Consider the following 27,642-nt stretch of genomic DNA (forward strand, 5'->3'; position numbering starts at 1 on the left):
GTAAATCAAGATTAGCATGAGAAGCTAAGTTTTATTGTAAATATGTAGGAAATTTAACTGCATTAACTGTCCCAGATTAAAATTCTACACACTTTGTAAAAAAAAAAAAACACGTTAGAAATGTAATTCTTGATACATTTGTATTGTACCTTTTATATTCTATTGTAACAGAACAGAACATTCTTCAAATATTGGATGGTTTTTTATTTTTTTTTTTAAAGGTCTATAATAAAATTTCAATATTCACCCACATTCAGCTGCAGTCTCCCATTACACACCTCAGTGCTATAATCATCATAAAGCTTTATAGAGACATTACTCCACTCATCTCTGACGTTCTGCATGTGTTCAGATGTTCCATCACAGGGAACAATGGAGGAAAGGTAGATAAAGCGTCTTTTTATATGCGGAACCTTCATTACGTTAAAATTAATTAGGGAAATTCCTATAAACATTTTATCATGACTAAAATGCACTCAGACATTTTATGTGCTGTACCAAAGAGAAGTGTGAGGGTGTAGTTTTACATTATTATTTAACGGAAAAAAAATCAATTTCGGAAAAGAAGAAATGAAGGCTGCAAGCATTAGGTGTGAGTCAGTTAACTGGCTCCAAGCCATTTACTGATTAGAAAGAGATTTGTGAAATATGGATAATTAAATGAACCACTAATGAAATTGAAAAAAAGAAATTAAAATAAAAATCAATTTTTGTAATAAAGAAAAAAAAATCTAGAGATTATTTTTCAAAAGAAAATAAAAAAATTAATATCAATTAAATCAAGTTTTTAAAAACAAAATAGAAACAGAAGAAAGAATAATAAGTTTCTTATTGATAGTTAATTTAATTTAAATTGAAATAAAAATGTGAAAAATTAATTAATTAAAACAGAGAAAATTAAAAAATAAGTATTTTTTTAAATAAATTATGTTTTTGAAATAAAAATCATACCATGAAGTAAGAGACAAAAAACAAACAAAAAAAAAAAACAAAACAGAAAACTATTTATTAATTAAAAGAAAAAACTAAAAATGTTTACTTTTTTTAATTAAAATGTAAATTTTAAATAATGGTTATTATATATTAGGAAACACATTTATTCCGTGGTTATTAACAATCATCAAGAGGTAGACAAATATACCTGTTGTTCAGCATAAGCATACAGAATAACCGACAGGAGATATGCTGCAGAGTTACATTCACCTAGACATTCAGACTTGAACTAAATACAGGAGAGATTTGAGTGACTAACAGGGAAATGTGGAAGAAAGAAAGCGGGACTAAGAGATATAACTTTGCCTGGCAGATGTGTACAAGAATGAGAAAAGTAGGCAGTGAACACAGCTTTCCGTACTATACTATACATATAAACATTTCTGTAATTATTATATTGTTTAAACGATTTAATTGTTGTTAAGAACTGATTGGATTACAAGGCTGAAGCTTCCTGATTAAGATAAAGAAAGAAAAAAAAACACACTGGAGGTCACGTTTTCCAGGAAAGATCACAAGCTCCAGATGGTAAGGAATAGATAGTACAGGGGCATAAAAGTGACCATTGTATATACCAATGTTTTTTTTTTTTTTTTATTATTTGTTATGCTAATCCATTCGCTTTGTGTAAGAATCCAAAGAAGAATCTTTTTAACATGCTTCTTGTAGTTGATGTTCTACTCTGTAAAGATATGCGTGAAAGGAAGCCTTTGTCTATATCAGGAACATAGAGAATACAGTATCAGTATCAGGAACTTCACACAGATTTACTCTTAGTGAAAAAAGGCACTAAACTGTGTCTGTTCTTGCTGAATAGCATTTGTAGTGTCGATATTTATCTTAAATTCAACAATGAAAAGCTCCCTCAGATGAAGAAGGAAGAAACCTTGAAAGGAACCAGACTCAGAAAGGAATCCATCCTTATCTTCAGTGACATCGGAGAGTGCGGTAATAAATTATGTTCCTTCTTCAACTATATACAGTATAATCAAGTGAAGTTGTGTAACTAGAAGCAAATTATAAATTAGCATAATTTCCGAGTTGTGCTCTTAAGCAAAGAGTACCAACCCTATGACACGGAAAGTACATTATCTTTTTTTTCTGAAATAAAGATAAAGAAAATAAAGTTCATGCATTGTTCTTATTCCCTATCAGATAAAAGGTACAGAACCTTTCATCGTTTGTCATCAAGCTGATACAGTCAAAAAGATCTTTTGTTTACACTTATGTACCTACAAATGTCAAAAGCTTTTCAGTCTTCAAAATATAATTGCTAAGGCACAACAGTATCTTGGGTCACAAATTCCCTTTCTCGGGTTCTGAGAACAGTGAGATTCACAGTTGTTTTCTCATGTGTCTTTGTTTTCTCATGGGTCTTTTGTCCTGTCTGTTTTTTTTTTCTAATGATGGTTGTTCTGTGTTCCAGAGGGAGTCCTATACTAGGGAATTCACTAGACTTCCTTCTTTCAGCAGGAAAGATCTGTTAGTTCCTCAGGAGCTCTTGGTTCCACAATTCCACTCGACTACAAACTGTTGTAGAAAGGACATTTACATTATCTCCATTTAAGTGTCACCCAAATGAGGATGAGGTTCCCTGAGTCTGGTTCTTCTCAAGGGTTCTTCCTCATATCATCTCAGGGAGTTTTTCCTTGCCACCGTGACCTATACTTCTATGAGATGCTTTGAGACAATGTGAATTGTTTATAGTGCTATACACATAAATTTAATTGAATCAAAAATCTAATTGAATAGACTTCGGGGTCATGAGGTCCAACTCGGGTACATTACTGGTTCTCACTTCCGGGTTCGTGGACATTTAAACGAGGCGCATGTTACCATCTGATCCAAAGTATCGTCAGTTCTTGCTGCATACGAAACTAGTGCTGTACTTTTGTGCTTTTGTCATTGTGTTTGTATATTCCCATTTTCAGTGTTTTTGGATTAACCGTTTTGGATTTGGCTCTCGTCTGTTTTGTTTGCCACACTGACTGCATCTCTCGCCTGTTTGGTCGATGCTGATTGTGATACTGTTTTCTGGACTGTTTGCGTTTCTTCTTTATTAAAGCTCATAATACTGTGGATGGATTCTGGATTCTCATTCTCATTATGGAAATAATGGATTCTCCCACCTCTTCATTACACCTTGTTTAGTGTTTCTGATTTCTGATGATTATATGTTTTTATCACGAAGACTTTGTACATATTTTCAATCCTTGATTTTGACTTTGATTTATTATGTAATATAAGCTACTGTTCTCTGATAAGTCGCGTACAACTGTAGCATAAATATGTAATTGTATATAGACACTTAAAGGTGAGGTCTCCGTTGTTTGAAAGCCAATGTTGACATTTTAAATCACCAAAACAAACACGCCCCTAACCCAAATGGGTCCCACCCCTGTATTGATAGCTCCGCCCCACACATACACCAGACAAGTATAACCCAAGTATAACCCAGACAAGTATTATGGTGGAACCTGTTGGGGCAGCTGACCGAGGGGATATTTTTATCAATAGATAAACACAATGAGTAATACTATGGTAATACAAATGTGTTTTTGTAGTACTGTGTGTTGTACCGTGAAAGGTTTATCTCCGTTTCACGTGGAAGACGTTCAGTTCTCTCCAGCACTGGAAAGCTGATCCTATATTAACACGGGTCCTACTTCTTGCCTTATCGTAAGCCTTTCTTTGCTTTCTTTCTTTGTTTTTATCCTCCATGTCAATGTTAAAACCTCTTTCTGCTAATGTAACACACGCGCACTGAACACTCGCTCCGCCCATATTGACAAGACACGCCCCTTTCTGCTCATTGGCTACACATTAGTTTTGCTTTTGCTTTGTTTGGCGGCCCAACGCAGTTTTTTAAACCATTTCTCAAACAAAGGAGACCCTACCTTTAAAGCACTCTTTGCAAATTAAAACCACCTTGAAACTTGTTAACGTTAAAGTACAATCAATGTGTCAAAATCTGACTCAAATTAAAGTGATTTGTTTTCACTTGGGAGACAACAGAGTCATGCCCTCCTGTATGTAGCTACAGTGAACGGTAGCTCACAGTAAACATGGTTTCTTTTGACACTGATGTAAATTTGACTGGATGTCTTGATGGGAATGTGAGAATTGCTTTACTTCATTAGAAATCCAAACGACAGAAATAAACACACATAAGCATAAAAAACAAACCTTTCAAACCTCTTCATACACTTTAGAAGCCCATTTCTGAGATATAATGTCATTACACGAAACTTTAGATGAATTATTAATTGAAATAGTAAGTCTGTTCATGGAAAATAATTCCATACACATCATTCCCATCACCTCATGTTTAATATTTGATTATATTTGACTTGTGCACATTCTTGTGACTTGTGTTTTCTAGATTTTAAAGTAAATGATCTTATTGTGTGTGTGTGTGTGTGTGAGAGAGAGAGAAAGAGAGAGAGAGAGTAAGAGAGAGATAGAGAGAGAGAGAGTGAGAGAAAGAAAGAGAGAGATCAAAGCAATGCTTGAGTGACCGTTTTCTGATTAGGTTTTAGCTTTTAAAGTAACTTTAGAGAATGAGATCATGGGTTAAAACTGTGCCTTCGTCACATTCTCTGCAAACATTTTAGAAAAAAAACACGAGGCTCATTTTTCAGGAAACATCCCACCGTGCCAGACGAAGCATATCAGAAACTCGCAGCTTACAGGATGACTAAGATGGCCGCCAGCATGTGCGTCACGCTGATGTTGCTAATGGAGCAAACTCTTGTGCTAGAGCTGCACTGCAGAAATCACACTGAGAGAAGGGCATACGGAAATAATACACCTGTGCAAAAATGCCCACGGTGGTGTGTCTTTTATACTGATGTATTGCTATTAAGAAGAAATGGAAACTCTTCATCTGGCATAACGGCTTAGTAAAAAAAAAACACCTCAGGAATGCTAGGAGTAAAGATTTCATCCGCTCGGAAATTACATTGAAATAGGAGACCTGAATAAAATAATAGTTACCTCAGGATCTACAATCAAAGCCTTAATCTTGGCCCAAAAAATAGTCAAATATTAAGAACAATTTCAGACAGAAATTCAAAACTAAAAAAGTTCTTCACAAGATGTAAAGCAGCGCTAAGCTGAGAAAAAAGAAATAAGTCTACCTTATATCTTGCTAAAAAGCAAGGGACGCATTGATAACAAGGTAACCCAGCTCCATTTTAATGCCACTATTTTCGGCACCATTAATGCATTTATCTTGTTCCCTGATCCTTTTGTATGCTAGTTTTCTTGTGCACCCCAACTCGCTATGATTGAATCGTGAAGAAGCCGTGACCTTATATTTTCCTTTTAATAACGCAGACTGCTGTATTCACATGTAGAGACGGGAATGATGAGAGAAAATAGGTGCTACTTTAACCCGTGCACATTTAGATCACAAGAAAGCAAAGAAAAATATAGGTAGTTTGCTGGGTTGTGAGTATCTGTGCTTCAGTAAAAGCCCTATCGTGAACACCACATTTGACTGAAATATTGGTTGGTAAGTACAATTCATTTTAGGAGAGAAAAAAAACAAGAATAAAAATCATAAGGTTTCAGTGCTTGGACCCCTCATCCATCCATCCATCCATCCATTTTCTGTACCACTTATCCTACAAAGATTGCAGGGAGCCTGGGGTCTTATCCAGTGGAATATAGGGGCAAAGGCAGGGGACACTATGGACAGGGTGACAGTCAATCATAATCACAAACCATGTATAGTTTAAAGAAGCCAATCAACACGTTTTTGGACAAAGGGAGGAAACCGGAGTACCCAGAGGAAACCCCTGGAGCATGGGGAGAACATGCAATCTCCCAAACCCGTGTGGTGATGCGAGGTGAAGCTGCTAAGCACTAAGCCAAAAAAAGAGAACAAGACTTAGTGACTTAACAAGGCTTATTCCAAGCACTTACTGCTGGACTCCCTATTAATGATGATAATGATAATAATTAAAAAAACATCTTTATTTTATAGACTTCTTGATGTATCCATTTTTAGACTTTTAGATGAGAAACATCCCATAAAATATTTACAGTTTATTCGTTAGCATTTCAGTATAATGGGAATCACTTCAAGCTTGGACTCTGAATAAAAATCCTAACAAAAAACAAACGGTTAAAAAAAAAAAAAAGAAAGCACTGATACAAAAGAAAAATAAACATATAAATCTTTCTCTCATTTACACACTCAAGATATCGGAGTTTGGATAATGTTTCAACTTACTAACAGTTCATTCAGTAACAATTAAGTATAATTACTGGGGTCACTCAGTGCTTGGACCCCTAAAAAGTATCTTAATCAAAATAAGAGCTTTAATAATAAATAATACAATAATAATTTACAAAATTAAATTAAAAAAACACGAAACAAATCAGTATTGCAGGGATTTTGTGATTTTGTATTTGCTGAAATAAAGACAAATTTTCGATCAAGCAAATTTTCCAAAATTACCTCAGATTTTCTGCAGATTTGGGGTAAAGATAGAGCTAGGAGTACAGCTATCGTAGAAAATAAGAACATATGTGTCTTTACTAACAGGAGCTTGAAAAAAATATCCTGTGATTGCGATTTCACCAATTTGAGTATTTTTCTTCGAAAAAACAAAAAGCTCAAAAAAAATGCAGATTTTGAAGAAAAAAAAAAAAAAAAACCTGCAAAATCAAACAAATCATGGAGGAAGTGACAGATAAATAAATAATTACTTAAGAAAACAAGAAAATATAAATGCTAATTATATAATAATGCTAATAAATAAGAGCAGGGCCACCTTCCTCGCTAGCTAGTTTGTATGTAAACAGTAAAAACAGCCGAGATTTGCTGAGTCTAACAGTAGATATGTGCTTTATTTATTGCTTCTCATATTCCACATTATTCTCCTGGATGTGACAGGGTGCTTTGGGTTTGTACGGCTGCCAATACAACTGCATTCCTTCTCTTTATTGATGATGTGACATAATGCCAATACAATGGCCAGCAGCCATATAAATTCAACCAAACACCACACAAGTCACTGGACTGGGCTTTCCTTTGATGACAAACTACTACAAGAAAATCTCAGCATGTGTTTCATCTGCGGAAAGAAATAAGAAAGTGACACAGGAGTCATATGTGGAATAATGTCACCTTGGTGCTAGTTATTTCAGTCAGTCACAGTCAGTGGCAGTCTGCATTTATAAAATATCATGCAAGATATTTTTAATACGATAGCACAAATCTCAAATTTGTCTCATATTATTACGTGGTGCCATGAGACTGGCGCATGTACTGGAACAAAATTTAAAACTCAAATACAGGGATAGTCTAACAAATATCTGAGTTTATTAAAAATTACAGAACTAAAAACACAACTAAAATTCAAAGACAAAACCAAAAACATGATGCCAGTAGCTGAATAAAACGGGAGACAAAACCAAGATACAAAAGACAGAGAGGGTAATTAACAGGACATGAGGAACAGGTGTACAGATAAGGATGGGGCGGGGCAAACAAATGGGAGGACACAAATCATAAATAAAAGTACATAGGACAAGACATAAACAAACCCTGTTGATACGCCCCCTGGTGTTCTATGTATCTGGCATTCCCATGGAAACCTGTGTTTTGATTTATTTTTGATTTTTTTGATTATCTCATGGTCAATCCAGGCAAGTGCACTTATTTATTTTATGGTTTAACAACAAAGCATTGCATCTAAATTTATAAAAACTGCAGCAACAGGATTGTAAGGAAACAGACCTGGCAACCCCAATGTCCTGCCTTCTGACAAAAAAAAAGAAGAAAAAAAGCTGCAACATGAATTTTTTTTCCAAGTAATTTTCTCTTAATTTATCATTGTTTGTTTATCATTTCATCAAAAGTTTTTTCCCCTTGATAAATGACTTTCTTGCTACTTCCAGGATGACAGTAATTTAAAACGCTAATTTATAACACTTTGGTTTGTGTCCCTGTAAATACACAACGCTTCAAACGCGCATGAGGGATGGTGCGGCATCGGCTTGAGGATATCCCAATGCAACGCGAGGAAATAAAAGATGTACAGAAGACGGAAAGTAAGCAGAAACAGCTCAATGACTCGGGAATCTCTGTAGACCGAATTAATGACAATGCACACTGTAACTTGGAGTAGGTTACAATTATTCATATAATTAACCATAGAATAGCTGCTGTAATTAACTAATCAGGACACGAGTCACTGCGTCAAAGCTCAAACTCAAATAATATGGAGTTACGCTAGAGATAGTTTTTTGACCATGTAGATAGTAATTAAAATGTCATTAGAGCTCTGGCACTTAAGAAAGCACAAATATAACAGCTTCAGTCCAGGAAGCATGAAGCCAAGGAAACGAGAAAATTCACAATGGGATTTGGACAAAGGTAAATGTGTGAGGAACCGTATAAAAAGCACAGGAACTCGTCAACAGCTCCGCAAACTCCAGGGCAAAAAAGACGGGAATATTTGTCAAAGCTAACGGTTTTTATAGTTCATAAAACTTGGCTCAGATGTAAACAGCCAAGAATGATTTACTAGCACTTCTAACCCCACCCCTTTTTCTAGACAAATGGTGTTCTGGCACACAATAAAAACTGTTAATTGGTGCTAGTTGGTGGTTTATGCTAGTCAGGGGTCGGTAGTAATGCACTGCATTTACTTTGTCACGTTTACCTGTGTATCTTTTTTGAAAAACATGTACTTTAATGAGTAGTTTTTGCTTATACTCTTACTCAGGTTCATTTAATTGACTTTTACTTCACTACATTCATTTGTATTTCTTTGTTACTGATAACGCTACTGAATTATATGTGGTATTTCTTGCCCTTCTTCAGCCATTACCTTCCATCATGAGCGCTAGAACGCAAGTGGATGTTGCATGATTCAGACTGCTGCAGTGTATCAGGACCCTGATTCCTCTCTTCTCCACCAAGAATTTGCACTGCTTTGACCTGTAAATAAATCCCCCAATGATTAAGATCCCAGTGTTCTCATGCCCTTACAAATGGTTTGCATTAATCTACAGTATGAAGAAAAGCAGCGATTTCTTATATATTTCTGACATGAAGGTTTATTTTGGCCATTAAAACTTTTTCACACAACTACAAGATTGCAAATGACAATTTGATGAACTTTGTGACCCCTTTGATCTTTTTTAATTAATGGCTCAAAAACTCAGAGGAAGTTGGCATCTAACTGTGGTGTGTCAATATGGTGCCCCTCAAGGTGTCATTGTAGGCCCATTAACTTTCTGTTATTCATGGTCTAGCACTGATTTGGCACTGACAGTTTACAAACCTACAGCGATGTCGGCTTTCACTCGGACTAAAGACGATTCTGCATTTGACAACACACACAAAAAAGTGCTTGCAAACTTGTATCTGATAATCCTAAATGTTTACATGTTCAGAATTTCAGCAAGAGTTGTCCAAATCCAGCAATCAGGATCTAGAAGAAATATTTGTAAGTAGATATAAAGGAAACCAAATGAGTTTCCAGGTTTATAAAAGCACTTTTATATATACAGAGCTGCGATTTCAGCAACAAGCACCATCCGAGTTGCCATTTTCTCAATTCTCAATTCATGCAAACAAACGTCTTGAAGAATTCCTCAGACTAATCCTAAAACCAATCCCTTGCAAATGTTTTCTTTGATGTTGTGATAAAAAAAGGTAGGCAGTGGATCATTGGTGCCTCCCGTGAGTGTAGAACAATTAGCATGTTTTGCTAATCTAAACTGAGAATGAGGCTATTACGAACCTGAGTAGGGAAGATGTAAAGCAATAATTAGCGTGTAAAGTAGTGGGTATAAATGATGTATTGGCTGCTTGTGTTTCTTGTGAAAAGAATTTCAAATACATGCTGGACAGGCCACGGCTACGACTAACAACTGTAGGAGATCCTCATGTGACTACAACTGAGTTATTTTATGCTCTAAATGTAGAACAAGTTATAGCCTTAGGCTACATTGTATCAGCAGCTAATTACATTCAAACTCGAGTGCAACATAACTTACAATGCACTGCAACAACCCGGCTAAATCTTTCTAGTATCAACCGGAGGATACCCTTGAGCTGACTTTCTAAAATATCGATTCCAAACTTCTGGGACAAAGAGAAAAGGAACCGTGAGCTCCCGGACACTGCCGTAAACGTCAAGTTTATTTATTAATCGCATTTACAATTACAAACGTTCAGCAAAAGTGCTTTGGGGTGAAGAAACAGAAAGTAAGGAAATAAAAAGAAAATAAAAGGAGAGTGTGCACACGCTGAACTGTCTCGCAAGGCAGAAGAACGAGGAAGGGACAGAGACTCTTAGACAGAGACAAAAGAGGAGGAGAAGTGTGGATACGGTAAATCAGATGGATCCTAAATGGATCTAATTTCCCGTCTACAGTTTCACAGATTCGCCATCCATCAAACATAATACCTTGGACAAAACTAAAAAAAAAAAATTTAGCTGAAAAAGAATAGAAATAGTTCATGGGGAAAACAAGATGGTATTTTATCATCTTGGTGGTGGTGTGTGTGTGTGTGTGTGTGTGTGTGTGTGTGTGTGTGTGTGTGTGTGTCTGTGTGTGTGTGTGTGAGACATCTGACCCAATTATCTGGACACTACACTTACTATATAATTATGAGCACAGCATGGATAAACACGACGTCAAGCCAGAGATAATACCCGATAACAAGTGCCATGATCACTGTAATTATACGTATTGGCAATCGGCTTGTAATTAGAGTCCACTGGCAAACATTTTCTAATCACACAAAACACTGTGTGTGCGTACGTGTGTGTGTGTGTGTGTGTGTGTGTGTGTGTGTGTGTGTGTGTGTGCGTGTTTAACTAATTTAACCCTCACTACTTAACTATGACCCACGTTGTCTCTTTACACTTTGTAAGAAACATGTTGAAAAGCTTATTGTAGCTCTTGAAAAAGCACAAATTATTTAATGATGCTGCATGGTTCACTTTGAAGATATAAAAAAAAGAATAAAAAAAATACTTTGATGATTTTATGAACAAAATAATTTGCATGAGGTTTTCCGGTATAACCGGCTATATTAAGATACAAAATGTATGCATGAATGTTTTTTTTTTATTATATTTGATAAATTAATGCCTTTATTTCTACATATTGGCCACAACTCTACAATTGCCTCATAGTACAGTTCCGTATATGGACTCAATGACACACCCATATTTCCATATATGGTATTATTTCCACAAATGTCTATAGTCATCCAACATAATCTCAGTAGACACACCCACATTGCCATATATGGAGTCAAGGCACACTCGTGTTTCCATACATGTTTTCAAACATTGTATTTTAGTACTTTTATACAACGATTTTATTAAATAAATAAATAACTTTGCAAGAGATGTTAATTTTATATTTTTTGCCCACCCTCCCTTCATCTTTCCTTGAGTGCACTTTATTTCCATGAACTTGCTGAGTATTGAATAGGGAATTAATAATAATGCCATAATTTTATATGTTAATTACATGTTAATTACACAGCAATTACACAATTACGCTTAATGGGCATTGATACACTGCAATTAGCCACTGTATGTTTGTACTTGATCAAGAAAATGAAGTATTAAAATTGACTATTCATCGATGATTCAAGTAGTTAGTGAATGAAATGAGTGTGTACGTGTGTGTGTGTGGGTTTGTGTTTGAGTAGGCAGTGAAGCTGGCTGTCATTGTGTGTGTTTGTGTGTAGAGAGGCTCAGTATGATAGAAGCCCTGCTGCCACCGAGGAGATAAGGAGAGAGGACACACACAGTCAGTCAGATACACACATGCACATGCACACGCACACACCTACACACACACTCGGCCACACAGTGAAGAGCTGTGCTGAAATATAAACACACGCACGCACACACAGATACACACGTGGACACACGCTCACACGCACACATACACACGTGCACACAGATGCACACACACGTGCACACACATGCACACAGGTGCACGCACACACACACAAAGAGTTTTGGCTATACACAGCAGCACCTGTCCTACACACTGCAGTTAACTGGAATGGACACACACTGCTTACAATAATGCAACAATTCACTACAGATCTCTCTCTCTCTTTCTCTCTCTCTCTCTCTCTCTCTCTCTCTCTCTCTCTCTCTCTCACTCTCTAAAGTTTACTGTTTCAAATATGGAGCATTTTATCTATTATCTACTAACAAATTTGAGGAAAATGTTGATAGTCCAGACATTTCTGTGTCATTTTTAATGTCATTCTACCTTTCTAAAGTCCATAGAAAAGACCTACCAGCTCTATGCTAGCTAGCTCTTACAGTGGCAGCACATTTTAGCAAATATATGGCATATTTTGTTAAATGTTTAAATTGCGCATTATGTGTTCTTGTGTGTTATGCTGAGCCGTGTGTCTCTATGCATCTAAAGAATTTAATCAAAAGACACAATGTGACAAAACTGTTCTCTTTTTATAGGAATTTTTGACCTGTAGTCAAAGCTAACAAGAATTAAGCTAATTGTTTTCTTTCGAATTAATTATCTGATAATGAAATGTTCCCAGGTCACACAGGTCTTCTGGAAAACAAGTATGCATTTCAAACAAGTCTGACTCACTCCCAGGCTTCAGCTTGTTTTTGGGTCAAAAAATAGTGAGGCAGACTTTCCAGGGTATCCAGTTAACGCTAATTTAAGGGTTTGACAATTCAAGTGATGCTTCTGACAAAAAACCTAACATGGCATGTGAGCAATAAGCACTCAGCATGAGCTTATTTAGTGCTAGCAACATATATTAATTCTCCATCCCATTTTCTCATTCTGTATAACAACCCTAGAGAAGTGCTGACGCAGCCCATGCAATCAGCCGAGTAAAGGCACGGACCGTGATCAGAGAGCCTCTCAAGATTTTTTTTTATCATGTTAGAATGTGCAGACGTGGCACACACTACGCTACAGCGACTATATAAGTAATTCAGGTCGATAGCATGAATAAGTACTATCCCTGTCACGGAACTCTAAGTGCTACAGAATTCATGTCCTGATCCCAAACCATATCTTACTAATTTGAATCCATTAGCAATGACACACACGCACACACGTGCATGCATATTGTCCAGTACTACTGTACTTCTGAAAGTTCCAGAACTAGTGACTGACACACAGCAGTCGATAAACAACATATTTATGAAGACTGCATTAGCTGACAGGCTAAGTATGATGCTAAAAATGCAGCCTAGCAATCCATCGATTGCCTCATTACCCTCCGCAGCGCGGTCGAAAACAGATTTCCAGACTATTGAGCATGCTAATGCAGAAAACATTAGCAAACATAAATTGAAATGCTGCCCACTGGTCTGGATATTGTGTGCCTTTGCGCGACTAGCAAAGAGCAATGATTTCCAATGGAAACTTGTCATCCAAGAAACAGCATTTAAGCACTTTGTTTTATAGCCTTATTGCTCAAACAACTTTTAACTTCTCTCAGAATCATGCACACCAGGGTTAGATTTGTATTACTCCACTGCTCCTGTCACAGGTTCACTGTGTTTACAAGAGGTTTAGCAAACACTGCTAAGTGTATTTAATGTGTAACATTTTAAATATCAGGCATTTTCTTAATAAAATACCACCATATTTGAGGAAAATGTTGATATTCCACACATATTTGAGTCCTTTTTACAAGTATTTAGCATTTCCAAAGCTATCTATGTTCCTGGTTAAAAAGTTTAGTGATATATGATATATTTAGAACATTACTCAGAATTGCTAAATCTCAACAAAAAAAAGTATTCTGCATTTGAGCATCTGATCTACTTTAAAGCTTGAAAGTGTAAACATCTCTTTTTGCTCCCCTCATAATTTCAAATCTGAAACATAAATAAATATAAAATAAGCACATGCTAATTTGACAGGTGGCGAATTGACTGTGGAACTCCCTATGGCCGAGCGATTTCCATCCAGATTGCTGGCTAAATCGTCAAAGCCAGGTCGTCTAATCACTTTGTTTTGTTCTGGGAACTGTTCCAATCCTATCAGTAAGAAGATGGCCATTTAAGAAAATTACCATTGCAGACATTTGGGCTGTAAAATAACTGAAGCAGTGAACCAAAGTCAGTTGTCTGTTCAAGCATCATGATTTGTTTACAGAAAGTGAAATTAGTCAACTGAAGGATTTTGAGTAGCTTTTTTGCTGTGAAATCAAATCAAATCAAATGTATTTTAGAAACATGTTGACTTTTGATAAATCCTGAAATACTCTGCTTTGTAGCTACATAATTTACGTGTGAAGCACAGTTTAAGAATGTCTGTTTATATTTTAGCACCCACTTTAGCCACTCTCACTTTACCTCACTATTAGCCACTATACCTCGTATCACCTAAACAAATCTCACTGAAAATATCGGACTTCTTAATTCTGGCTTTGTTGAACTGCAACTATGCTAGCATAAATGTGCTAAAACACTCACCAGAGATGAAGGCTCTTCCTGTGTCACTCATCTCATCATGTTTTCTCCTAGGAAATTCTGGGTAGTAAGATTAATGCCACCTGAAACGCAAAAGAGAGAAAGATATTAATGTACAGCACTGTAGCCTCAATCTAACCGGCCTTCAAGTTTACACTTGCTTCCCATATTTCTTGTTTTTAACAACTTCATCAGATTCTTGTATTTTAATATTGGACCTCATTTCCTCCATGAAGTCTTGTTTCTTCTTAAAAATGTTATGTATATAATGCAGAAATCAGTACCCAGCCCTCAAAAGTGGTACGACAGCTAACATTGGTGTGAATATGGCTCAAGTTTTTTTTTTAAATCCGGTCAGGTTAACTAATGTTTTGTTCATATCTGATCGATGACATACCCATATTCATATTTATGACCTTTAATGAACACCCACTCAAAATTGGACTTTGACGGACACACCCACATCTAAAAAAATATAGAATTATACCACGCCCAAATAAGGATATGGAATCAAAACCACACCCACCAGTCCATATATGTACCCAGTGACACCCACATTTACATATATGGATTTGATTTCACACCCACAATTCCATATAAGGAGTCAATGACATATATGGGCCCAGTGAGACCCACTACTAAATCTATGGACTTCACACTCACACTCACACTTCACAAGGACACAACACCAGCCCATACAATACACCCACATTTCCCAATATGATTCTCCATAATCCCCCACCCACATATATATGAATTCAGTTCCACAGCCTTAATTACATACATGGACTACATGGCCATTTATCAGTGCCATACCTAATCAATCTCTCTGCATTTCCACAGATAGATTCAGTGCCATACCCAGGTCTATATGAACCCAATGTCACACAGATTTATCACATTTACATATCAATATTCAACACACACCACACACACATTTCCATATAAGGTCACACCTTCAATTCCATATATGGGCTCGCACTGACAGGATGCACTTATTTCCAGGGATTCCAGAACAGCGTAACAGATATTGCGTCATCAGGTAGGCGTGGCCTATTTGATAATCTAACCCTAACCCTAACCGTAGTTTTTGGTTGTTTATTTGTTTTTAACTTTAAGATAATAAAGCATAATAGATATAAAATATAAACTCTACCTGTATGACTGTTTTGCCCTTCATTATCCATCGTAGGTATGCTCTTTTTTTTGAAAGAGGGCATTTTTCCAAGACCTCCAGAAACACGCCCACTTTACGTCATGGTAACTGAACCCCTGGAATTTAGTGAATGCCGTCACACTGCAATGCCAGCTCTGTATTTCCATATAGTGTATGTATTCACTGCCATACCCACATGTCTGTATAAGGCCTCAGAGACACACTTCCTGGGGTCTGCACTCAGAAAGTGTTCTTGAAGATTTCCTGAATTTTCCCTTTCATTCATTTTTTCTCTCACTGCTTGTCCTAGTTTCCTTGTTTGTCCCAATTCTAGACATTTCTGTGTGTCTATGTGTTTACTTCAGAGTTTTTGGACTTCTTTTTATTGCCATGTTTGCTCTCATTGGATCTCGGACAGTTTGTTGAGTACATATATTGGATTTTCCTTATTAAACTCTGCAGTACTTTTTCCTTTATTCCCATGTAATGTATAAGCTCTGTCACCTTTATTACTTTCTCTACATCTTCCTCCACCTCCGCTGAGATTTATAAGCTATTTCTAGATTTTTATATTTATATAAAAATTTCCATATTTAGTCTTCATTTCCCTATTGAGCAGCTCTTTTTGTTATAGCCCTTGTCTGGTTCTTTGGCTTTATTTGGCTATTGTAACGTGGAGCTAATTGTATTACATGGAGCGGCACAGAACTATGCCAGACTCTAGACTGTAATTCAGCTGATGAGCAAAGTAAAGGAGAAAGAAGAAAAAGGAAAAGAGAAATGAAATGCTAACAACATTATTCAGAAGCTCATTGCAACATCATTTTTAAGAGTACAAGCTGTTCTTACAACCGAACATAATAGAAAACACCATAATGCGAAGCCACAATAACAAAACTACGGCGAAGCTCTATCAGTCTCAATGTCAGGACAATAACATCTCATCATCAATATTTCATCACTCCGACCTGAGGGACTGCAAAGTGGAATGTGATGAAAAATTAACTATATTATGAAAAAGAAACTTTGGAGCTTATTGCGCACCCGGGGTAAAGCGCAGCTCATGGATTTTTCTTTAAAATGCAACACAGTACATAGCTCAGCAGTTTCAGCATCAGTCCTATTGATCAGAAAGTTGAAGGAGCGAGGTTCAACCTGCACTCTTGACCAAGTTCTTGACCCTCAACCCGGGTCAATATTTATAACAGTAAACATCATCGTTTATTTATTAATTTAGTTGGTTGTTTTTAAGGAAAGATTTTTTTAACCTGACTTTTTCCTGACACCTGTCACCTCTTGACAGGTACCAAATGGAAGCAATTGAGCCATGCTTTTTGTGAGACACGTGAAATCTATTCAAACTCACTCCACTGCTCAGAGAAAAGATTGAATGTCTCACTGCCCTCTTCCACGTACAAAAGAGCTCAACGATGCCTGTGATTAATTAGTGCTGCTCTGATTGACAGGTAACATCATCACGCCTTCTAAGAACTTCTAAAATCAAACACCCTTCCAAATCTTATATGAAACTCATAGAAATGCTAATAACGTGTCAATGTCATCATTAAGGCACGGACACAAATCTTGACAATTCAACAGCCGACTGCATGCAAGATTCTGACAGAGCCGAATTTGTCGATATTCATACCTCAGGCATAACTATGGAATCTTCAGAATTTACTTAACAGTTACAAAAAGGGGGCGGAGCTTGTCTAAATCAGAATCTTGAAATTAAGCACACTGTTCTTGCGTGAGATCAGAACGAAATCCAGCGCCACCGTCTGACAGTTTGATATAACTACAAAATGCCAAGTGTGTGTGTAAAACTCGACTCTGAATAGAAGGAATTATAAACTACAAACTACTCTATATGGGCAGTGGTAACTCAAGCTTTTATGGCTCAAGGGTGTTGATCCTGGTTCAAGCTGCCACTGTTGGGCCCTTGAGTAAGGCCCTTATCCCTCTCTGCTCCAGGAGTACTGTCTCATGGCTGACGCTGTGTTCTGACACCAACCTCCAAAGTTGGGATATGTGAAGAAAGAATTTCACTGTGCTGTAATGTAGATGTGACAAAATAAAGGCTTCTATACTATAAATCTTGAAGTGACTTTGGACTGTGGATAAAGCCTCTAGACACCATTTTAACCACCAGTTTAGCCATGCCACATCTAAGTATGCATCCATGTTTCCATGTTGCTAATCTTTATCCATCTATAAGCATTCTGATCTCTGCATAGGCTATAATGTCATGGACAACAAACATATTAATGTAAAAATGTGGAAATTTGTAGCTGGTTACAAATTTTCCACGATTGATGACTAGATGAGCAAGTTCTAGATAATGAGGTGGGAACAGCTAAGGATTATTAAAAATGTATGCCTAATGAGAAAAGCCGGTTCAGAAAGCTCAACATCTCTGCAAAAAAACACCAAAAACACTTATGGCACAGGTTCTTTAAGCCTGAAGCTGGTTTAGTATTGTCTGGGAACTGATGCAATAATTTTTCAGTTGAAGTCTGTCCTTGCTGAGATGAGAATGTCGCTGAAGGACATGGATCATAACAATGCAGCCTGCTTCAACTGGTTTTATAATTTCGTTATCAGTTATTTTTCAACTTACAAGAAGAAGAACAAGAAGAAGAGTCAAGGTGGACTTAAAAAAAATGGCAAGGCCAAGGGCATTATAATCACGATCTATTTTTTTTCTATATTTTAAGAAACTCTTAAAATTGGATCGTTCAAAATGCTTGTAGTTGAAAAACAGAAATCTTCAATCTGAAACGCACAACAAGGTCCGGATGGTCGACAAAAGACAATCATGAGGATGAGAACTGTAGCTGAAAGACAAATATCACACAGAAAAAAACAAAATGGGGGAAAAAACCCGAATTAAAAAAAAACAAATAAAACATTTGGAGTTGTATTGAGGAGAAACGTGACGGCATGGAGGTCAGTCGAGTCACGTTGATGCTTTCTCTGTTCTTGTTTGGAGATGAAGCCCGTGGTGCCGATTCGACCTCCCGGAAATCCAACATTGATTTGTCAATCCGGGCGCAATTCCATTCATGCAGCCAGTGCAAGATTCCTAAAGCGATATGTTAATGAGTCCTCGGCCATCACCAGGAGGCCACCGTCCGCCATAATAAAGGAGCTCGGTGCTGATAAATATCCAGATATTACTACTGCACAGGATGAGTGAGTGATTAGCATCTTCTTTTTTATGTAAGTAATAAACCCCTGTGTGTGAAGCTGTTATAGGAAAATAAATCAGCGCAGAGCAATTTGCCAACGCTGACACGTTTTTATTTATTAAACGATGACACGTTTGATCGGTTTATAGTTATACTTAATGGTCTGGAACGTCCAGGAAGCAAATGAGTTCCTGTTCTTGCTTATATTATACTACGATAAGTTAAATTATTCCCTCACCTTTTTTTCACTCTCTTAAAGTTTTGTGAAATTTAATAAAATAAAAAAATAAGCATAAAACTTGAAACCGACACCAAAGACTCATACTTTTCTTAATGACGAATTTTATTTTTATGATTTAGCTTTTTTGCAATTCATTCATCCTTAATATTACAATTACATTTTTTTATTTTATTTTTTCATTTTAAATTTGTATAATTTCTGTGTATTTTGTCTCCTTTGTCTTTTTTTTTTTTTTTCATTTTATTTAAATTATTTTTCACAAATCCACTCAATTTTGTATTCCTATATCTTTTTTTTGCACATGAATTCAATTTTGTTCTAAATAATATTTTTAATTTTCCGGTTTGTTTTTATTATTAGCCGAATTCGATTTCCGAATTTTGTACCGGTATTTTTCAAAAACAATTTGTAAATGGAAAGAAATGCCGCGTACTGTTTGCCGTGATCTCCTCTGTAGCATGAAGTTCTGATGCGTTCTCTGCACTGCATGCTGAGAGAAATCGACAGGATTACTGTAGCTCTCTGATCTACAGTCTGCTTCAGTATCTTACCCACAGTTCAGTTACATAACACTGTCGTTTTATTAAAACCCCTCAACAGCTACCTGAACCTTGTCCTCGTCCTCCTCATCCTCATCCCTTGTTTTCTCTAAAGCATTGTGCGATTGATTTCCTAACCTTTTCACCTCATTCTTATGGAGATGAGCTGCAGGAAAATATTAATATACAATGAAATCAACGACTAGTTTTTCAATACAGTGATGTGCAGGTTACTGCAGAACTCTGGGTGGTTGAATTATTATTAATTTTATTTTAGATTAAATTTATTTGATAGAAAGGATGGGTGGGGGGCACGGTGGCTTAGTGGTTAGCACGTTCGCCTCACACCTCCAGGGTTGGGGGTTCGATTCCCGCCTCCGCCTTGTGTGTGTGGAGTTTGCATGTTCTCCCCGTGCCTCGGGGGTTTCCTCCGGGTACTCCGGTTTCCTCCCCCGGTCCAAAGACATGCATGGTAGGTTGATTGGCATCTCTGGAAAATTGTCCGTAGTGTGTGATTGCGTGAGTGAATGAGAGTGTGTGTGCCCTGTGATGGGTTGGCACTCCGTCCAGGGTGTATCCTGCCTTGATGCCCGATGACGCCTGAGATAGGCACAGGCTCCCCGTGACCCGAGGTAGTTCGGATAAGCGGTAGAAAATGAGTGAGTGAGTAAAGGATGTGTAGAATGCAATAGTTACAGTAGAGTAGTCGAGTTGGACAAAGTGTAACTGGGAGCTAATAATCTTTAAGTGTTATTATATAATCATCTGCTGCATCTGACAATTGAACAAATTTCTAAAAAATAACAAACAAACAAACAAACAAACAAACAAACAAACAAACAAATAAATAAATAAATAAATAAATATAATCACATTTATTTATTAACAACATTTAACATATATTTATTCTATATATATTTAAACAAATATATATATTCTATACATATTTAAACAAACACACACACACACACACACACACACACACACACACACCCCTGCTATAGTGAGATAACTCCGGGGTCAATGTAGGACGAGCTAGCGACATTTTTATCTGCCGAAGTGCCTGACTCATCTCATCAAAGCTGCCTTCTGCTCATCCCTCTTTCCTCTCTCTTTCTCTCTCTATCACACACACATACACAGACACACACACACACACACGTTTAAAGTCGTAAATGCTTAGTTGCCACTACAAAGCAATGTGCCAAACTGTCATTAAAGTACAAAATAAATCAGTGTGTGTGTGTGTGGGTGTGGGTGTGTGTGTGTTATACTAAATTATTGTGCGACAAGGCAGTGGAATGACTCAGAGTTACTGCTACCACTGCAGTACTGATTATTTTTCTAGATCAGCACATACCTGTGTGTTTTATTCCTCTTTCATTCCCTCACCAGCTTCTCTATTTTCTCTTCCCTAAATTTAATAAGACAAAAAAAGAGACCAACAAACCACAAAAGAGCGTAACAGGCTCTTTGCTGAGGACATAAAGTGACAGCTTTACCTCTGACTGCTACAAAGTGCTGACACTGGAGACTCCTTCCATCAATCATCTTTCCATCAATCCTCTCCAACAATTCCGCACTTAAAAGCAGACACAGCAAGTCCCCTGAATGAGCTGTTACTATAGAAACGACAAGGTATTAGAATGAGTGCATCGATATAAACCTGTGATGTGGTGCTGCAGATCTGTTCTGATACACCTTCTGATCAATTAGGGGATGCCTTAGTAGTAGCTTACTGTTCAAGGTGTTGGACTACTGAGCAGAAGGTTATGAGTTTGAACCCCGGGGCCACAAAGCTGCCAGTCCTGGGCCCCTGAGCAAGGCCCTTAACCCTCACTGGCTCAGCTGTATAAATAAGATAAACATAAGTCGCTCTGGATTATAAGGGCGTCTGCTGTAAATGAACGAAATTAAATTGGAATGCAATTCAGCAGCATTGACAAAGAAGGCAAGAAACAACACATGATTGAAAAGCACGTATCACCATGGAAACGGTAACACAATCATGAATAAACATGCATTAAGTGATAACAGTAATAATACTGTAATTGATCATTTTTAATTATTCTTAAAATAATGCATTTTGGTATTTATTATTATGAATAAATTAAATTATTTATTTATAATATAATAAAATTTTAACACCATGCAAGCCATGATACAATCATCAATAAATGTACAGTTGGTGATGATAAATAATAATAATAATAATAATAATAATAATAATAATAATAATAATAATAATAATAATAATAATAATAATAATGAGAAGAAGAAGAAGAAGAAGAAGAAGAAGAGGAAGAAGAAGAAGATGGAGAATTCTAATGCTTATGAATTTGCATCATGAACATGATGATAAACATCCATTAGAAATGCTGTGAAACATTTCAGCCATTTGAACTGGGAACTAAAATGTATTCACCTAATTTGCATAATTCTGAAACCCTAATTTAATTTAACTTAATTTTGCTACATATTGAGTGGATCGTTTCCTCTGTAAAAGTCTCCCAATACACAATTCCACAGCAGATCAAAGAGAAGCGGCAAAGTTTTCTAAAGCTTTACCTAAACTTTAAAGTCATCTGCCAATCTCAGTCCCAGACAGCACCCCGGGAATTCTCTCTCTCTCTCTCTCTCTCTCTCTCTCTCTGTCTGTCTGTCTGTCTGTCACTGTCGCTCTCCCTCTCTCTCTCTTTCCTGCTTCATTCTCGCTGTCTTTTATAAGTTCGTGTCACCGTCTGAACCGAGTCTCTCAGTGACGCTGCATGAGTGCGTGGCAGAATAGCTTTTCTAAAGTGGCGCACTGGAAATGCAGGCTTGAAATCCGAACGCTTTCCCAGCATGCATGAGCCGCTCAGCGGGATCCCGGCAGAGTTGGAAATGCAAAGTCGAATGCAGAACCCATTTTCAGCAAGGCCCATGGTTACAGTCTTTAAACCCATTTTCTGAAAATGCCAATACCTTTTTAGAGTCTGGGATTAGTATTAGCTTTGATGTTATTAGCTTAGCTTATCTTGTCACAAAATACTGGTATACTATTTTGCAGCTGCATAAATATTTATAGGTTTTTTTATTGCCTAGGGTCTAGGTATCTCCAAGAATGATTAAACATTAACAGTGTAGGACATTCGAGTTCTTCCACTCCAACCTTAACACATGGTGTCTTCATGGAGCTCAGAGGGCTTTGTGCACAGGGGGCATTGTCATGCTGGGACAGCTTTGGGCCTCTTAGTTCAGCTGAAAGGAAATTGTAATGCTACGACATACAAAGACATTCTATACAATGATGTGCTTCCAACAGTTTGGGGAAGAACCATATATGGGTGTGATAGTCAGGGGTGTACATACTTTTGCATAAACAAATAAGTACAGGGAATTTAGATCTGGCACTATGGGCTTGGCTATTAATCCCAGGACCTTTAGACAAGAAACCTACACACTTAAGACCAGAAGGATTCACCTAGACGTAACCCTAACACTGGGCTTTAGACAAGGAACTTCACCCCAGGAGATTTAATCCAGGAACCATGGCGTAGATTTTAATCCTTTAAAATCTAATAATTTCAGGCTTAGTTAGTTAAATTCAGGAAACATAGTGCACGGAATTAAACAAATAAATTTATATCATTAACTTTAACTTGCACACATCAGCACAGAAACTTTATACCAGGAACTATTACATAAAACTTTACCTTTGGAACCATGGCTTAGTCATTAAAACCTGGAAATTTAGTCCAGGACCTTTTGACCAGGAATGTCTCGACAATCAATGTCTAGACACTTAAGTGTAGAAATTTCAGATGAAGAAGGTTAAATCTGGAACTCTGACCTAGACAAATAAGCTTAGGAACATTAAAACAGGAATTTTTATACCAGGAACTATGGCAGAGATTTTCCCCATTGGAACTTTGGCTTATTCAATTAAATCTTGGAAATGTAGCTCAGAAACCTTTTCCCAGGAACAGACATTTAAACCTAGCCATTTTAGAATAGGAAGGTTAGATCTGGACCTAAGATAAGATCTGAAGCATCGGTACTATAGGCCATGTATTTTGTACCAACAGCTATGACATACTCAAATCTTGGAACTTTGGTTTAGTCGGTTAAATCCTAGAAAAATATGCAAGGAAATTTAAACCAGAAATGTTTGACCAGAAAAGTCTAGATGCTTAAGCCTAAGTAATTTTGGCCTAGACTATTAAGTTAGACTAGACCAGGGGTCGGCAACCCGCGGCTCCGGAGCCACAAGTGGCTCTTTTATCCCTCTGCTGCGGCTCCCTGGAGATTTGGAAAATAGATATATTTTATTTAAATTTATTTTATTTTAGTTAGTTAGTTTTTAAAAAAAATGTAATTCTAAATTCTAAGATTATGATGCTCTTGTAACATTAAAATAAACCGTGTTTAATTTGTTTGTCGCTCAAAATATGCGTCATAACTGCCGACTTGCGAAATCCGAAACACAGAAGCAGATGTAGTGGTTTAAAAAGATCAATATGATTAACTTACTTAATGTGATGTTTATTATTGTTCTAATTCTGTTGGTTAACTAGAAATTAGATGTAATTCAAGCAGTGTCCAGTAGGGGGAACTCAAAGGCTGCCGGGAGTAGCTGACTCAAGCTATGCTGTGCGTCAGCCAATACAGCTCAGCACGCAGACAACAGCACGAGTCCGTGTCGCTTTTATTAATATATATTTCCCCCCCCCTTTTCAAGGGAGTTAAAATTTTGATGTCATGAATACGAAGAGGACTCGATTAGACATTGAACATTTTATTTGAAAGTAAACTTCAACCCAGCGGCTTTTTTGTTAAGGTTAGTTCAAACTGTTCAACATATATTTGTTTGCCTGCAGAAATAAAATTTTGTTTACTCGGTAGCAGTTCATTGATTTCATAAATGCAACACACTACAGTTTTTTTCTATACTTTCCATAAAGGTAAAAAACGATATATTCAGTGTTATCTTCATTTTACAGGCTCCCTGTGATTTTTTTCTGTGGGAAACAGGTCCAAATGGCTCTTTGAGTGTTTAAGGTTGCCGACCCCTGGACTAGACTATTAGGCTTAGCCGGTTAAGCATATATATTATAGGCAAGGAATTTTAAAGAGAAACTTTGGCGCAGGACATTTAGCTGTTCAAGTTAGGACCTTGAAAATCCAGTATGAATACTTACATTTTAGGGTCATGTTGTATATAGCAAAAATTTCTGTCAAAAATGTTCTGCCAAGTTTAGCAATAATTCCAATGTATCGCCTAATAAGGTCGGCCTAGATTTAAGAAATTCAGGGGTGCTATAGACATAAAAAGGACATACTCATGTAAAACAACTCATTATGTGAACCAATCAAGGACGGTTCTCAGATTACATAAAGGAAATGAAATCACAGTGTTCTCCAACCATCACTCCATACACCGCACAGCTAAAAATAGATCCGCATGCAGTATCCCTCTGCATGAACAGGTACAGAAGATGAGAAGCTAATGTGTACTGAGGTAAGTGTTACAGTAAAACAGTGGTTACTGAGCACTTTAACCTGATTAAAGACGAGAGAGAGAGAGAGAGAGAGAGAGAGAGAGAGAGAGAGAGAGAGAGAGAGAGAGAGAGAGAGATTGTGCTGTCAGCTAGTCCCCTCTATTATCTTTATCACTAAGCAATACTATTCATAATCCATCAGGAATCTATTTTCCTTCTTGCAATACATGAATGTTTTACTACATTTCCAAAGGCAGGACCAAAATGTATACCAGTTACTTACACTGACCCACATTCACCCATCCAGAATTAAGCCCTATGCTTCAGTCTATATCCGTTCTGGTAACTCGCTCTCATTAGCTGACTTTACACCGGACCTTGAACTGGAACACAAATCTAGCAACTCAAAAATAGGTAATCATAATAAGCAACTCAAAATATCCACTTACACCCAGACTCCTTAACCCACGAAATCAAACTTAGGACTAAATTTAGGAACTGAAGGCAATCATATACGTTTAGATCCACTAAACCAAGTCACTTAATCCAGGGGTCTCACACCACACACACAGCCAAAGCACCTAACTCCAGACACACAAATTCCCAAAACTCAAACCCAGGATCTCAAACACAGGAAACCCAGGAGGTTAAACTGCACAGAGCATCAGCTCAACTACTAACACAAAAAATCAGGAAGATAATTCCAGGAAACCAAACCAAGTATCTCAAACCCAGAGTACATAGGAAATCAAAATTTAGAAGTTAGAACACTAGAAAGGGACTCAAATCCTGAAACCCAGACTCAGGTACTCAAACTTATAAACTCAAAGCCAGAGAATCAAACCCAGGGATTTAAACAAAGAAAATCGAAACCAGAGATTCAAACCCACAAACAATCATACAATTAAATTCAAATTCTGGAAGCCAAAACAAGGGACTCAAACCCACACACTTAAACCTACTGTAGGAAATCAAACAGGAATTTGATCCTAGGCACTTAAAGGTGGGGTCTCCGTTGTTTGAGAAATGCTTCAGAAAACTGCTTTGGGCCGCCAAACAAAACAAAAACAAAATTAACGTGTAGCTAATGAGCAGAAAGGGGCGTGTCTTGTCAATATGGGCGGAGAGAGTGTTCAGTGCGCGTGTGTTACATTAGCAGAAAGAGGTTTTAACATTGACATGGAGGATAAAAACAAAGAAAGAAAGCGAAGAAAGGCTTACGATAAGGTAAGAAGTAGGACCGTGTTAATATAGGATCAGCTTTCCAGCGCAGGAGAGAACTGAACGTCTTCCGCGTGAAACGGAGCTAAACCTTTAATGGTACAACACACAGTACTACAAAAACACATTTGTATCACCATAGTATTACTCATTGAGTTCATTTATTGATAAAAATATCCCCTCGGTCACCTGCCCCAACAGGTTCCGCCATAATACTTGTCTGGGTTATACTTGTCTTGTGTATGTGTGGGGGCGGAGCTATCAATACAGGGGTGGGACCCATTTAGGTTAGGGGCATGTTTGTTTTGGTGATTTCAAATGTCAACATTGGCTTTCAAACGACAGAGACCCCACCTTTAAGCCAAAGGAACTCAAACTCAGGACTGAGGAAATCCAAGCAGTACAATTTTAGACACAAACTTGAATAAGAACTCCAAGAACTCAGTAAGTCAAACCCAGGACCTCAAACCCAGGAAATCAACACGTAAATTAAATCTTCCCACGTCACTTTAGCCAAGGAGACCAAGAAGTCAAACCCAGGCACACAACCCCAGAATCGCATAATGAGGAACTCAAAGAAACCTAAAAGTTTAGACCTGGAACTATACATCATGAATTTTAGTCAGGAAATATTAAACCAGGAACATTAGCCCAGAAATATTAGATCATAGATTTTATTCTAAGATATTTAGGCTGGAAACTTCATCCTTGAGACAATTCAGAAAATTTAGATCAATAACTTTAAGCCTAAAACCTGTAGGAATGTTAAGCCCATGAACTGTCGATCACATACAGTACCATTAACTTCAGCCTTGACACTTAAACCAGAGGTTTTTAGTCTACAATATTTGGACATGAAACTAGAGACCATACATTTCAGCTTAGACACTTAGGTCCCTAACCTTTGGCCCAAAAACTTTAGCTTAGACATGGAACATTACCCAGAGAACCAGAACTTTTAGACCATTCATTTCAGTCTAGACATTTAAGTCACTGACCCGAAGCCAAGGAACTTTGTGGCCTACATAGAGACTACTCTGTATGGTTTGGGACATGTCCACGTTGACATATGTAGTGAACAGGGAGTGTACCAACTGCACTCTTTACTCATTTATAACTCAGGCAGCAGCTGCATTTCTGTAATGTCTTCTCAATACATTTGATTTCTTCGGGCATGGAAATCGTCTGCATTTATAAAATATTCCACTCAACCCCCACCCACCCCCCTCTCGTTCTTTCTCTCCCTCTTATTCTCTCTCTCCATTTCCAAAACATTGATCGCTATTCTGATGAAATTCCTCTCCCTCAGCACAATGTGACGTTCGTCTCAGCACGAAATGAGATTTATTGAG

The 27,642-nt window shown here is 37.2% G+C and overlaps 2 protein-coding genes across 2 annotated transcripts in view; one reads left to right on the plus strand and one right to left on the minus strand.

The window, feature by feature from the left end:
* LOC132857816 (eukaryotic translation initiation factor 4 gamma 1-like) overlaps positions 1 to 27,642 on the plus strand; it is a 796,411-nt gene that overhangs the window by 409,868 nt on the left and 358,901 nt on the right. The window lies entirely within an intron of this gene.
* Positions 1 to 27,642, minus strand: part of lrfn1 (leucine rich repeat and fibronectin type III domain containing 1) — a 129,912-nt gene that overhangs the window by 22,752 nt on the left and 79,518 nt on the right. Inside the window, exon 4 of the mRNA XM_060887889.1 lies at positions 14,466 to 14,545. The gene's annotated coding sequence lies outside the window, so the exon portion shown is untranslated. The remainder of the gene's footprint in view (positions 1 to 14,465; positions 14,546 to 27,642) is intronic.

The sequence above is a fragment of the Tachysurus vachellii genome, chromosome 15, assembly GCF_030014155.1.
Source record: "Tachysurus vachellii isolate PV-2020 chromosome 15, HZAU_Pvac_v1, whole genome shotgun sequence".
In the NCBI taxonomy this organism is placed as follows: Eukaryota; Metazoa; Chordata; class Actinopteri; order Siluriformes; family Bagridae; genus Tachysurus; species Tachysurus vachellii.